This window comes from Stegostoma tigrinum, chromosome 14 (assembly GCF_030684315.1).
Source record: "Stegostoma tigrinum isolate sSteTig4 chromosome 14, sSteTig4.hap1, whole genome shotgun sequence".
Taxonomy (NCBI): Eukaryota; Metazoa; Chordata; class Chondrichthyes; order Orectolobiformes; family Stegostomatidae; genus Stegostoma; species Stegostoma tigrinum.
This window is the reverse complement of record NC_081367.1, coordinates 47,437,916-47,451,631: the sequence shown is the minus strand read 5'-3', so window position 1 is coordinate 47,451,631 and position 13,716 is coordinate 47,437,916. Positions and strand designations below refer to the sequence as shown.

At 40.8% G+C, this 13,716-nt stretch overlaps 1 protein-coding gene across 7 annotated transcripts in view; it reads left to right on the top strand.

The window, feature by feature from the left end:
* The window catches only part of LOC125457933 (uncharacterized), an 839,746-nt gene that overhangs the window by 26,020 nt on the left and 800,010 nt on the right, over positions 1-13,716 (top strand). The window contains exon 3 of one of the 7 annotated variants that reach the window (XR_007248703.2): positions 2,240-2,347. The exons of the other annotated variants lie outside the window; for them this stretch is intronic. The gene's annotated coding sequence lies outside the window, so the exon portion shown is untranslated. The remainder of the gene's footprint in view (positions 1-2,239; positions 2,348-13,716) is intronic. 7 annotated transcript variants of the gene reach the window in all.

The following is a 13,716-nucleotide window of genomic DNA, read 5'->3' as shown; positions in this document are numbered from 1 at the left end:
TAAAAAGGATACTTATTATAATTCAAAGACTGTTTGTGTTTTAATGATGCAAATTTACCACATTCTTGGCATTGTGCCACAATTTTAATATTTAGTATGTATGCTAATATTATGCATTTTACAACAATTATTCCTTAACCCTTACTTAGAATAGCATAATGTATTCAAGCAGCAGTGACTGATTTTTAAAAAAAATTTAAGAACTAACTGTTTATCATTTCAGAAAAGCAATTTTTTTATACGACATGCTACAGGATTGATAGAAGTTATAATGGATGCAAATAGAATCTGTGATGCAGAAGAAAGCCATTCAGCCCATTGGTTGTGTTCATTAATGCAACCAAGAACTTGTATCACGACTTTCCTCTCTCCTTTTTGGCTCCTTTTTTTTGTGCATCTAATGTTTATCCATATTTTCCTTCAGGAAGGAGTTGCACAAGTTATATTTGTCAGGTTTACCTCTATAAATCCAGGAAAAAATGAAATTGAAATTTTTCTTTCAAGCTTTTCGTCAGCGGGACCAATCACTTACATAACGATCATTGTGTCGAGAGCAATTTCTGTATATTTCTGGAGTGCATTGATTGTGATTGCAATATTAGATCGTGATTGGTTGCCTCTGTGATATTCTCCTGAATTTTGTAGCGAAGCCAGAACAACTTCTAACACAATGGATTTCAAATGTTGATGTCTTATGAAGAAATTAAGCACTTTCCCTACAGTTTGGAAGCAGGCCATTCAGCCCATTCCAACCCTCTGACGAGCACCCCACCCAGACCTTCCTTATTTCCATAAACTTGCATTTCCAATAGCTAATCCACTTAGCCTGCACATCCCTTGGACACTATGGGCAATTTAGCATGGCCAGTCCACCTAAGCAGCACATCTTTGGATTGTAGGAGGAAACTGGAGCACCCAAAGGAAACGCACACAGATGCAGAGAGAATGTGCAAATTCCAGATAGTCGTCCGAGAATTGAACCCGGGTTCCTGGCACTATAAGGCAGCAGTGCTAACCACTGAGCCACTGTATTACCAGTTATTCAGTAATTCTTTTTAATTATACCTTCAAATTGAAATGCCAATTATAATTGGTTGCAGTTGTATTCTCTGTGGAGTTGAAAATTCAACCTTTTTATTGGAATCGTTGAACTAATGTCAACAATGACTTTCTTGGTTGTATTACATCCTGGCTATTATCTGAAGATCATTGCATGGCTCATGCAGAACAACTAAAATATCTAGGTACTTATTATTTTTGCTTTCAGATGTTATCGATATATCACTCCCTATTTTTAGTCAGAAAAATATTTACAATTTGCCGTTTAATTGTTAAACTTGTATTGGATAATGTATAAAAATAGTTATTATGTCATGTGTTGTTATTAATTTGTTCATTGGATATGGCCATCACTGGCTAAGTCAGACTGTATCGCTCATCCCTAATTGCACTTGAGAAGGTGGCAGTGAATTGGCTTCTTGAACTGCTGCAGTCCGTGGGGTGCAGATAAATATAGAGTGCTGCTAGGAAGAGAATTTCAGGATTTTGATCCAGCAAGGAACAGTGATATCTTTTGAAGTCAAGGTGCTTTACGTCTTGGAGGGGAACGTGTAGGTCATGGTATTCCTTTGTGCTCTTGATCTTCTATGTGAGAGAAGTTATGAGTTGAGAAGGTTCTGTTGAAAGAGCCTTGATGAGTTACTGTACTGTACATTGTAAATTGTACATATTGCTGTCACTGCGTGTTGATGCTGGTGATGGTAGTGAATGATGATGTGATGGATGTGGTGACAATCGAACTGGTTGCTTTGTCCTTGATGGGGTCAAGTTTTTTGAGAGTTGCTGCAACTGCAATCATCTAGAAAAGTGGAGAATATTTCATCAGACTCCTGACATGTGCTTTGTGGAGTTTGGACAGATTTTGTAGAGCCAGAAGGCAGGTTACTCACTGCAGAACTCCGAACACCTGACTTGCTCTTGTAGCTGTACTACTTATTTGGCAGGTCTAGTATTGTTTCTCCTGTGGCCAACCAATCATATCCAAGCCCCTGGACTGAGATTGGACGATGTTCTTGACATACTGTCGTGGCACTCCCTGACTGATGCCCCCTCCTCTTGACTGAAAAGTAGTCTCTAAATTTTGAAACATGGCCATTTGGTAAAAGCACATGGCAGTTTGTTTCCATGTCAGAAGTTTACACATGCTGCAGATGTGACATTAGTATTGTTTGTTCTACAGCAACACTGATCACTGCTGACAAGTACAACAAGCCTGCTGTGTTCATCCAGCCTCACATTTTATTATCCTACAACAAGCTGCATGGTTTTGTATCTGCTAAAAGATAAGGTAAGAAGGACTTCAAGTGTATGTGATTTTATAATTTGATTTGATTTGATTTATTATTGTTGCACATGCCTGGATACAGTCCTGATGAAGGGTGGAAACCCAAAACGTTTCTGCTCCACTGATGCTGCTTGACCTGCTGTGTTCCTCCAGCTTCACACTGTATTGATGCTATCTCCGAGTGAAAAGTTTTGTTTTGCATGCATTACAGGCAAATCATACTGTACAAAGTAAATAAGGGTAATAGAACAGAATGAGGAATACACTATAATGGCTGCAGAGAAGATGTGCAAAGAGTGAGGTCAACATTAAATTTGAAATTTGAAATGTTCATTCAGAAGTCTAAAAACTGCAGGGCAGAACCTGTTTATGAATCTGTTGGTCTGTTTAATTAAGCTTTTGTGTCTTATGCCCAATGGAAGAGGTTGGAAGAGTTTATAACTGGTTTGGGAAGGGTCTTGAATTACATGGTTGCTTTTCTTATGCAGCAAGTAGCATAGATGAAGTCAATAGATGGAAGGTTGTCTTGTATGATGGACTGGGCTATATTCACAGCTCTCTATAGTCTCATGTAGCCCTGGGCAAAACAGTTGCCATACCAATCCTTGATGCATCTGGAAAGACTACTTTTTATGGTGCATCTATAAAAATTGATAAGAGTCTTTATGGAAATGCCAAATTTCCTTAGCCTCCTGAGGAAGTAGCAGCATTGTTGTGCTTTCTTGACCGTCGCATCAGTAATGGACCAGGACAGATTGTTGGTGATCGTCACTCCCTCAAACTTGTTGCTTGCGACGATCTCCACCTCAGCTCCATTGATATTGATAAGCGCGTACCCTCCACCTTGCTTCCTAAAGGCAATGCCCAACTCTTTCATTTTTCTGCATTGAGGAAGAGATTGTTATCTTTACACCATGCCACCAAGCGCTCTATCTGCTTCCTGTATTCTGTTTTGTCATTGTTTGAGATCCAGCCTACAGGGGTGGTGCTGTCAATGAACTCAAGGATGCAGTTAGGATGAAGCTTGGCTACATAGTCATGAGAGTACAGGGGGCATAGTTTGGGGCTGCGTACGCAATCTTGTAGAACAGTTTTTTTTTTCTTTATGAGGGCGTTGCTGGCTAGGCAGCATTTATTAACCGTCCCTAATTGCCCTGAGGGCAGTTAAGAGTCAATCACTTTGCTGTGTATCTGGAGTCACATGTAGCCCAGGTAAGGATGGCAGTTTCCTTCCCTAAAGGACATTAGTGAAGCAGATGGGTTTTTCCAACAATCAGCAATTGGTTCATGGTCATCATTAGACTCTTAATCCAGATATTTACTGAAATCAAATTCCACCATCCACTGTGGTGGGATTCAAACCCCAGTCCCCAGAACATTATCTGATCTCTGGATTAACAGTCTAGAGATAATACCACTAGGCCATCACCTCCCCTCAGGATTGTCATGGAGGAAGTACTATTGCCTATTCTCACTGATAACAATTTGTGGATCAGGAAGTTAGGGAGCCCAGTTGCTGAGAGTGGTGCAGAGACCTAGGTGTCAGAGTTTGAAGATTAGTTGAATAAGAATTATAGTGTTGATGGTGGAGCTATTGTCAATGAGTAGGAGTCTGACATAGGTATCCTTGTTATCCAGATATTCTAGGAATGAATGTAGGGCCAGAGAGATGTTGTCTGCAATAGACCTGTTGTGGCCAGAGATGAATTTCAAGGGATCAAGGCAGGCTGGGGGCTAGAGTTTATACGAGCTCTAACCACTTCATAGTTATGGAGGTCAGAGCCAGTGGGCAGTAGTCATTGAGGCAAGTGCATGAGTTTTCTTTGGTACTAGGATGAAGGTGGTCTTCTTGAAGCATGTGGGGACTTCAAATCATAGTAAGGAGAGGTTAACAATTTCAGTGAATTCTCCTGTCAGCTGGTGCATGCACAATCTGAGTGCATTGCCAGGGACTCCATCTGGGCCACTCACTTTCTGTGTGTTCACTGTCAAGGCCGATCTGACATTTGCAGTGGTGACTGAGGAAAAAGGTGCATCTGAGGCTGTTGGAGCAGGTAACACTGTTTCACTGACCTTCTGTTCAAAGTGAGAATATAATGCATTGAGCACATTGGGGAGGGATGCAATTTTGTCTGTCATTCTGCCCTGCCCTGCTTTGCTTTGTAGCCCATTGTGTCGTGTAGGCCTTGCCACAAAAGGGAGGTGTCCATGGAGTTTGGGCCTCCAGCTTAGTCTAGTATTGCTTCTTGGCAGCTCTAATGGCCTGATGGAGGTCATATCTTGATTTCCTCTAAAGGTTAGGGCCATCTGACTTGAACACTACTCACCCGGACTTCATTAGGCAATGGATCTCCCGGCTCACCCATGGTTTCTGGTTAAGGAACATTTGTATTGACTTCCTTAGCACACAGTGTTCTACAGACTTGCTAATGAAGTCTGCAATGGTAGTGGCATACTCATCTAGGTTGGCCACGGAGTTCATAAGGGCCAGTCCACCGATTCTAAGCAGCCCTGCAGAAGCTTTTCTGCTGCCTCAGACCAGCACTGTATGATTTTCTGTACTGGATCCTCCCATTTCAATTATTGCTTGTAAGCCAGGAAGAGCAGCATAATGTTGTGATCTGGTTTTTCCAAAGTGTGGACGAGTATAGAGTGATAACTGTCTTTGATGGCTGTGTAACAATGGTCAAGGACGTTTGGCCCTTGTTGATGTGTTGATAGTATTTTGGTAGCACACATATGAGGTTGGTCTGGTTGAAGTCACCGACTACGATGAATGAGGCCTCAAATATTTCATCTCAAGTCTAGGCAGGAAAGTACAGGCAGGAAGGGAAGGGTGCTCGCGTAGCTTTGTTAGTACAGAATAAAGTATATGTGATCTTAAGAAATTACCTTTGATCGGTCGATGTAGATTACATGTGAACAAAATGAATACATAACAGCTGGAAGAAGGACCCTAATAATAGCTATAATGTGGAATAGAGAATATATTAGAAGATAATGAGGGCATATAATAGAAGGCAGTATATTAATCCTGAGTGCAAATCTTCGCAAAAATTGGAAAAATCAATTTCTCAGATATAGCCGCAAAGAAGAATTCATAAACATATTTGGGACAATTTCCAAAGACAATATGTTGTAGATCTAACCAGGGACCAGGCTATTTTAAATCTTGTAACAAATAGCAAGTTTAATAAATGATCTCACAGTCAAAGATCCCTAGAAAATTGTCACTACAACATGGTAAAATTTAGCATTCAGTTTGAGTGAGCAACTTTGTCAGAAACTACAGTGCTAAACTATAATAAAGGTAATTACAAAGGAATGAGGACATAGTTGGCTGGAGTGGACTTGGAAAGGAGTTTAGCAGAAAATCCAAACTATGGCAGATGTTCAAGTAAGTCATTTTTGATTCACCACACAGACATATCCCAGTGAGGAACATGAATTCTAGGATGAAAATAAACTGATCTCTGGAATTTTTCACTCCAGAGAGCTATTGCCTCATTAGTTGGTTCATTCGGTATGTTCAAAGCTGAGAGATATTTTTAATCAATATGAGAATTGAGGGTTATAGGGACAAGCTGAGGATCATGGTTAATGATGGAAGTTAAGGATAGTATCAAATTGAAAGAACAAACATACAATGAGGCAAAGGTTAGTGGTAAACTAGATGACTGAGACTGTTTTAAAAGCCAACAAAACATGACCAATAGAAAGAATTTAGAGGGAGAAGATAAACAATAAGGGGAAACTAGTAGGTAATATAAAACACACTGCAAGAGCTTTTTAGAATATGTAGATTGGAAGAAAGAGGTCAACGTGAATGTAGGATCCTTTAAAAGTGAGTTTGGGGAAATAATAATGGAGAAGCAGGAAACGGCAGAGGAGTGGAATGAATACTTTGCATTAGCCTTCAGGACTAGAGGACATTCACAGCATTCTAAAAATACTAAATAATCAAGTGACAAGTGGTGGGAAGTGAGCAAACACAATAACTTTCATAAGGGAAAAGGTATAAAGATTAATAATGCGAAAGGCTAATACATCAGCTGGACTTGATGGATTTCATCCTAGGATACTAACATTAGTAGCTGCAGAAATAGTGAATGCACCAGTAATAATCTGCCAAAAATCCTTAGATCCTGGAAACGATCCAGAGGATTGGAACACTGCCGATGTAAAATTCACATTCAAAAAGAGAGCCAAAAAGTAGGTAATTCTGTATTTATTTGCTTTCATATTTTAACAGATATATCTGCATGCATTGGACAGATTTTTGATTGACAAAGGACTGAAGGATTATCGTAGACAGGCAGGAAAGTGGATTTGATGCTGCAATCAGATCCCCACTTAAGGCAGAAGGGAGGAGGAATTTAGTCTCTGACGGTAATGAATCTGTGGAATTCTTTATCACAGAGGGCTGTAGAGATTGTGTCATTCAGTATATTCAAGGCTGAAATAGACAGATACGTTTTTAATCAGTAAGGGAACCAAGGATTATGAGGAAAAGGCAGGAAAGTGAAGTTGAGGCTAATCAGATCAGACATAATCTCGCTGAATGGTGGACACATTCAATGGGCTGAATGGCCTACTTCTGCTCCCATACCTTATGGTCTTATACCATACATTTTGGAATCCCAATCTCAGCAATGTTTGAAAATCTGGAGCTGACACTTGCTGGTAGTGGGACCAACTCATTAAGTTTCCTGGCAATTGCCTTATACGTGGCTGCCTCTGCATTTACTGTCCAATTATAGAAGATTGGATGGGTGTAGATGCTGCAGTCTGACTAGGCAAAGAATGATAAGGGAGTATAGGAAATTGGAGCAGGTACAGGCCATTTGGTTCTATGAATAGCTCCATGATTCTGCAAGATCATTCCGGAATGAATTTGTGCCTTAAGTCCACTGTCCTATTGCACTGCACCCTCACCCCACATAATGTTTAACTCATCATAGATATGTCCAAGTCACTTGTCAATATATTTTCCAGTTCTTTGTTTTCTGGGGTAGAGAATTCCAGAGTTTAATGAATGTCTTAGGAAAGTAAATCCTTCTAATTTCTGTCTTAAATGGAAGACCCCTTCTTTCAAAACTGAGCTCCCTAATTTGAGACTCTTCATGAGGAAACAACTACTTGGCAGCTGCCCAGTCAAATATCTTCAGAACCTTTGTGTTTCAACAGAAGCACCTCTCATTCTTCTAAACTCCAAGAAGTATAGACCGAACTTAGTTAACCTTTCCTCAAAAGACAACCCTTTCATTCAAGAGTGAACTTTTGCTGAAGTGCCTTTAATGCAAGTGTAATCTCTAGAAATGGGGAGACCAAACTGTTTGTTGTATTTTAGATAGGATAGCACAGCCTTTAGAAGTTTTAGCAAGACTTCACTATTTTTGTGCTTCATCCTGTTTGCACTAAAGGGTAATATTCCATTTGCTTTCCTAATTATCTGCTGTACTTGGATGTTAATGTTTTATGATTGATGCACAAGAGTATCTATGCCTCTCTTTTTCTCTCACATTCTCTCTTTCTCAGCATTCAAATAATATTCTGCCTCTGTGTTCTTCATGTCAAAGTGAAGCATGTCACAATTTTCCACTTTATACTCCAATTGCCATTATTTTTAACCCAGTCACTTAACCCATCTATATCCTTTTGCAAGATAATAAAATGTGAGGCTAGATGAACACAGCAGGCCCAGCAGCATCTCAGGAGCACAAAAGCTGACGTTTTGGGCCTAGACCCTTCATCAGAGAGGCTCTCTGATGAAGGGTCTAGGCCCGAAACATCAGCTTTTGTGCTCCTGAGATACTGCTGGGCCTGCTGTGTTCATCCAGCCTCACATTTTATTATCTTGGATTCTCCAGCATCTGCAGTTCCCATTATCACTGATACAATTATATCCTTTTGCATATTGTTTGTGTCCTTTTCAAAAGTTCTGTTCCTGCCTCTCTCTGTATCCATAGCCAATGTACCTGAACATGCTTTGACCCTTCATACAATAATTAATTTATGTTATAAATTTCTGACAATGATTTATTTAGTATTATATTTTGCAATCTGAAAATTATCTATTTAGCTTAGTTTCCTGTAAGTTGGCTGTTCTCTATCTGTGCAAGTATGTTACTCCAAACCACATGAACTGTTATCTTGCATAATAACCTCTTATGTTGGACCGTATTTAATGTCTTTTGGAAATCCAAACACCTTACAGCTACTGATTTCCCCTTAAAGAGACTGTGGTGGCATAGTAATAGTCATTGGACTAGTTGAGAGCCCAGGCTAATGTTCATGGCAGATGGTAATATTTGAATTCAATAGGAATATAAAATGAGAAAACTAGCCTAAATTTGACCATGTAACCACCATTGATTGTTGTAAAATCCCATCTGGTTCACTAATGTGAACTAGTAGAAGTAAATCTACCATAGTTCCTTGGTCTGGCCTACATATGACCCCAGACCCACAGCAATGCAGTTGACTCTTCACTGCCAATTACGAATGGCAATAAATGCTGGTGTAGAGAGTGATGCCTACATTCATAAATGATGAATTATCTGGGAAATACAAACGGTGAAAGGCTTAGAGTGGGCAACATTCTTAAAATGTATCTAGGAGAGATTTTAAAGTCAGCATGTAGGTAGTCCAACAAGAAATGAGGTAATTATAGACCTAGTTTTAGGGAATGAAGTCAGGCAAATGGTGGAAGTGTGGAGCATTTCAGCGATGGTCACCATAGCTCAGTAAAATTCAAACAACCTATAAGAAATGACAAAGATTGATCGGAAGTAAAGGTTCTGAGATGGGGAAGGCCAATTTAAATATTATAAAACAGGGTCTGGCTAAATTAGGCTGGGAGCTGCTACTTGTAGGAAAATCTGCAACTGAAAAGTGTAGGACATTCAAAAAATAAATTGAGAGAGTGCAGGGTGACGTGTTCCTGTAAAGTTTAAGGTTGAGACTGACTGGTCCAGAGAATCTTGGATGTCAAGGGATTTTTGGGGGAAAAAAGTCTTAAGGCTGATACCGAGGGCCCAAAACACCTGAAGACATGATGGAGTATAGAGAGTGCAGTGAGTTACTAGAAGTAAATAGGAAGATGAAAAGGTAGCATGATAAAACCCTAGCAGGTAAAAGAAAGGAAAATCAAAGTGTTGCGTTGTTAGAGTCAAAAATATAACCAGGGAAAGACAAGAGCCTGTGAGGGAACAAAGTAGCAATGTCTGCGTGGAGTTAGAAGATACTGGTCAGGTTTTAGATGAGTATTTTACATCTTTATTCGCCACCGAGAAGGACCATGTAAGTATAGAGTTCAGGGAGAGGAACTGTGATATATTTAGACAAATTAGTTTTGAAATGGAGGAGGTATTAGTAATTTTAGCAGGCTTAAAGGTGAATAACTCCCACATCCCACTTCGGAGAGGCAAAAATTGTTCAAGGATAGTCATCAAGTCTTTGTTGAGGGAGATCATACTTAACAAATTTAATTGAATTTTTTAAGGAGATGGCTAGGTGAGCGAAAACCACAGTTGCCAAAACCAAGTTCCCAATAGGCACAAAATTCCTTGCAGCGTAATTATGCAGCTGTTCTGGTAAATATCTGTATAAACCATTCTGTTTTAATGCCATTCACAGTTATTAAAGACATGGTCCTTGTCTTTTAAAGGTTGTTTCCCTTAATACTGACTGTAAAGGACTTTTTGAGATTTAGTGTTATGGTGGTTTCTCTAGAGGTGTTTTCTTTTCAGGGATATCTTCTTCACAGCAATTGTTCAGCTCTGTACTCTTTTTGGCTGATAATTGGACTTAAAACTGTACTGACGATTTTTAAAAATATCTTTTCCAGACAAACTCAAGTCTGTTTCTTGATCTTCAAAATCAATGATTTCTAGGTAATCATTGATCTTTGAATCTAATTTTGACCAAATTTATAGCTGTTCAATTATTTAATCTGAATTTTCTGAAACAGTTTGCCTTAAAAATAGAGATAGGGACTATTTTAATAACAGCAGACATTTCAATATATCTGTTTTTATGTCAATCTGTCATTTTCTGTTGTAAGCAATGTAGAATCTTGAGTTGTAAAATTGAATGCATGTAAAGCATGATGCCCAGTTCGTGCCCCCCCCCTCAACTGCATCCCAAAACTAGCCCAGACTGTCTCTGCCTCCCTAACCTCTCTTCCTCTCACCCATCCCTTCCTCCCACCTCAAGCTGCACCTCCATTTCCTACCTACTAACCTCATCCCACCTCCTTGACCTGTCTGTCTTCCCTGGACTGACCTATCCCCTCCCTACCTCCTCACCTATACTCTCCTCTCCACCTATCTTCTTTTCTCTCCATCTTCCGTCCGCCTTCCCCTCTCTCCCTATTTATTCCAGAACCCTCTCCCCATCCCCCTCTCTGATGAAGGGTCTAGGCCCGAAACGTCAGCTTTTGTGCTCCTAAGATGCTGCTTGGCCTGCTGTGTTCATCCAGCTCCACACTTTGTTATCTTATAAAAGTGTGCTCCGCTATTTTTGATCACAAGAGGGTAATACTTAGAATTTTTGATGAAAGCAACATTAGTTTTGTGATGCTTAAGCACATAGAATATTAGTTATCCATAAATCCACATTGCATTTTAATAATTTGGGAGAAGTGGAAATAACGTGCAAGAGAAATTTATGAATCAACTTTCCAAGCTTCTTTCATGGGACATTAACATATGTTAGCTCCATAGAAGGCAGCAAACCCTTACTACTTGATCAGTTGATAAGCTGATTTGATGAATATGAGGGTGAATGAGAAGGAGATGCATCACTTCAGTGCACACTTTAGAGCCTGGAAGCAGTCACCCACACTGAGAAACAGATCATCTGGCAATAGCCCCCATGATCAACAGGAGCAAAATATCTAGTAGAGGGTGATTGAGAGGGAAAGGCATTGTTTTGGTGCCTGGAAGCAGCCACCTGTGCTGAGGAGCAGATAATTGCGGGCCTGGTATCAAGGAGAGGAGTATTTAAGCTACCAAACATTATATCACTGTAGTGTTCCACTCCCTTCTTCCACTAACTTGAGAGAGAAAAAAAGGATGTGCTATTGAACGTTTGTTGGTAGCAGAATGAGAACTGAGGCTTTGGTGAGAAGTGGCTCAGCAAAATGTACAGGTTAAATTCAGGTAAAGCTCTTTTAACTTGCTTCTTTAGTCTTAGAGCATTTCAGCTGGTAGTTAGGGCAATGGCATACTCTTCCTGCAGGATGTGGGAGCTCAGGGAGACTTCCATTGCCCCTGATGACTACACCAGCAGGAGGTGCACCCAATTGCAGCTCCTGGGAGACTGTGTTAGGGCACTAGAGCTGGATGCACTCAGGATCATCCAAGGTGCTGAGCTACATAGATCATAGATAAGAGTTTTAGTGAGGTAGTCACACCTAAGGTGCGAACTGAGAATAGCTGGGTGACCATCAGAAAAGGCAAAGAGAGTAGGCAGAGAGTGCAAGAATCCCCTGTGACCATTTCCCTCGAAAACAAGTGTACTGTTCAGGAGAATGCACCAGTAGCCAGGTCAATGGCACTATGACTGACTCTGGGGCACAGCAGAAAAGGGTAAAAGTAAGCAGGACCTTAATGATTGGTGACTTGATAGTTACGGGGGACAGCCAGGAGATTCTGTGGCTGCAGACAGGAATCCAGTTGGTGTATTGCTTTCCTGGTGCCAGGGGCCAGGCTGTCTCATCGTGGCTGCAGAATGCTCTCAAGGGGGAGGATGAGCTCCCAGAAGTCATTGTCATTTGTGCCAACGTGCACAAAGGTAGAAACAGGAATGATGTCCTGTGAAGTAATTATAGAGAGTTAGGAAATAAGTTAAAAACCAGGACCTTGACAGTGGTAATCTCCAGTTTACTTCCAGTGCCACAGGGTACTGAGTGTAAAAATAAGAACTTAGGTGATGTGCACCCAGTGTGGTCTCCTCTACATTGGGGAAACCAAGTGGAGGTTTGGGGACTGCTTTGCAGAACACCTAAGCTTGGTTCGCAATGAACAACTGCACCTCCCAGTCGTGAACCATTTCAACTCCCCCTCCCATTCCTTAGATGACATGTCCATCCTGGGCCTCCAGCAGTGCCGTATTGATGCCACCCAAAGGTTGCAGGAACAGCAACTCATATTCCGCTGGGGAGCCCTGCAACCCAATGGTATCAATGTGGATTTCACAAGCTTCAAAATCTCCCCTCCCCCCACTGCATCCCAAAACCAGCCCAGCTTGTCCCCACCTCCCTAACCTGTTCTTCCCCTCACCAATCCCCTCCTCCCACCTCAAGCCGCACCTCCATTTCCTACCTACTAACCTTATCCCGCTCCCTTGACCGGTCTGTCCTCCCCGGACTGTCCTATCCCCTCCACACCTCCCCACCTATACCCTCCTCTCCACCTATCTTCTCCTGTATCCATCTTTGATCTGCCTCCCCCTCTCTCCCTATTTATTTCAGAACCCTCTCCCCCCTCCCCCTTTTCTGATGAAAGGTCTAGGCCCGAAATGTCAGCTTTGTGCTCCTAAGGTGCTGCTTGCCTGCTGTGTTCATCCAGCTCCAAACTTTGTTATCTTGGATTTTCTAGCATCCTCAGTTGCCATTATCTCAGTGCATGGTTGTTGTATTTTTTTTGAGTTGAAACAAGTGCACATGTTCTTGCCATCTGTGATGCTATTTTGTAACAAACAAACTTGCAAATATCTGAACAAGGAAGAGGTGTGGGTCATTTGGCTCCTCAAGCCTTCACTGCCATTTAATAAGATCATGGCTGATCTACTTATAATCTCAAATCTATATTCCCACATACCCTGATAATGTCTTGTCCCTTTACATGCTAACAGTCTATTCACTTCTGCCTTAACAATACTCAATGACTCTGCTTCAATTGCATTTTCAAGAAAACAGTCTCAAAGACTCATGAAATTTGAGAGAAAATATTTCACATTGACTTTGTTTTAAACAGTGATCCTCTAAGCCTTGATACTCCAGTAGCAGGAAACATCGTCTTTGCATTCAATATGTCAAGACCCAATAAGACCTTGTATGTTTCATTCAAATGGCCTCTTATTCTTCCAAACGCAAGAAAATACAAGCCTAGCTTGTCCTCTTTAGACAACCTGCCCATTCCAGGTGTCGGTCTAGTAAACCTTTTCTGAACTGCTTCCAACACTTTTACATCCTTTCTTAAATAAAGTGACCACTAATGTACACTACTCCAGATGTTGTTTTGCCAGTGCTTTGTATAACTTAAACATAACGTCTGTATTTTAGTGTTCAATTCTCCTTGCAATAAATAACATTTTTAATTTTTCTAATTACTTGCTGTACCTCGAAACAAGCCAGATGTAATTTG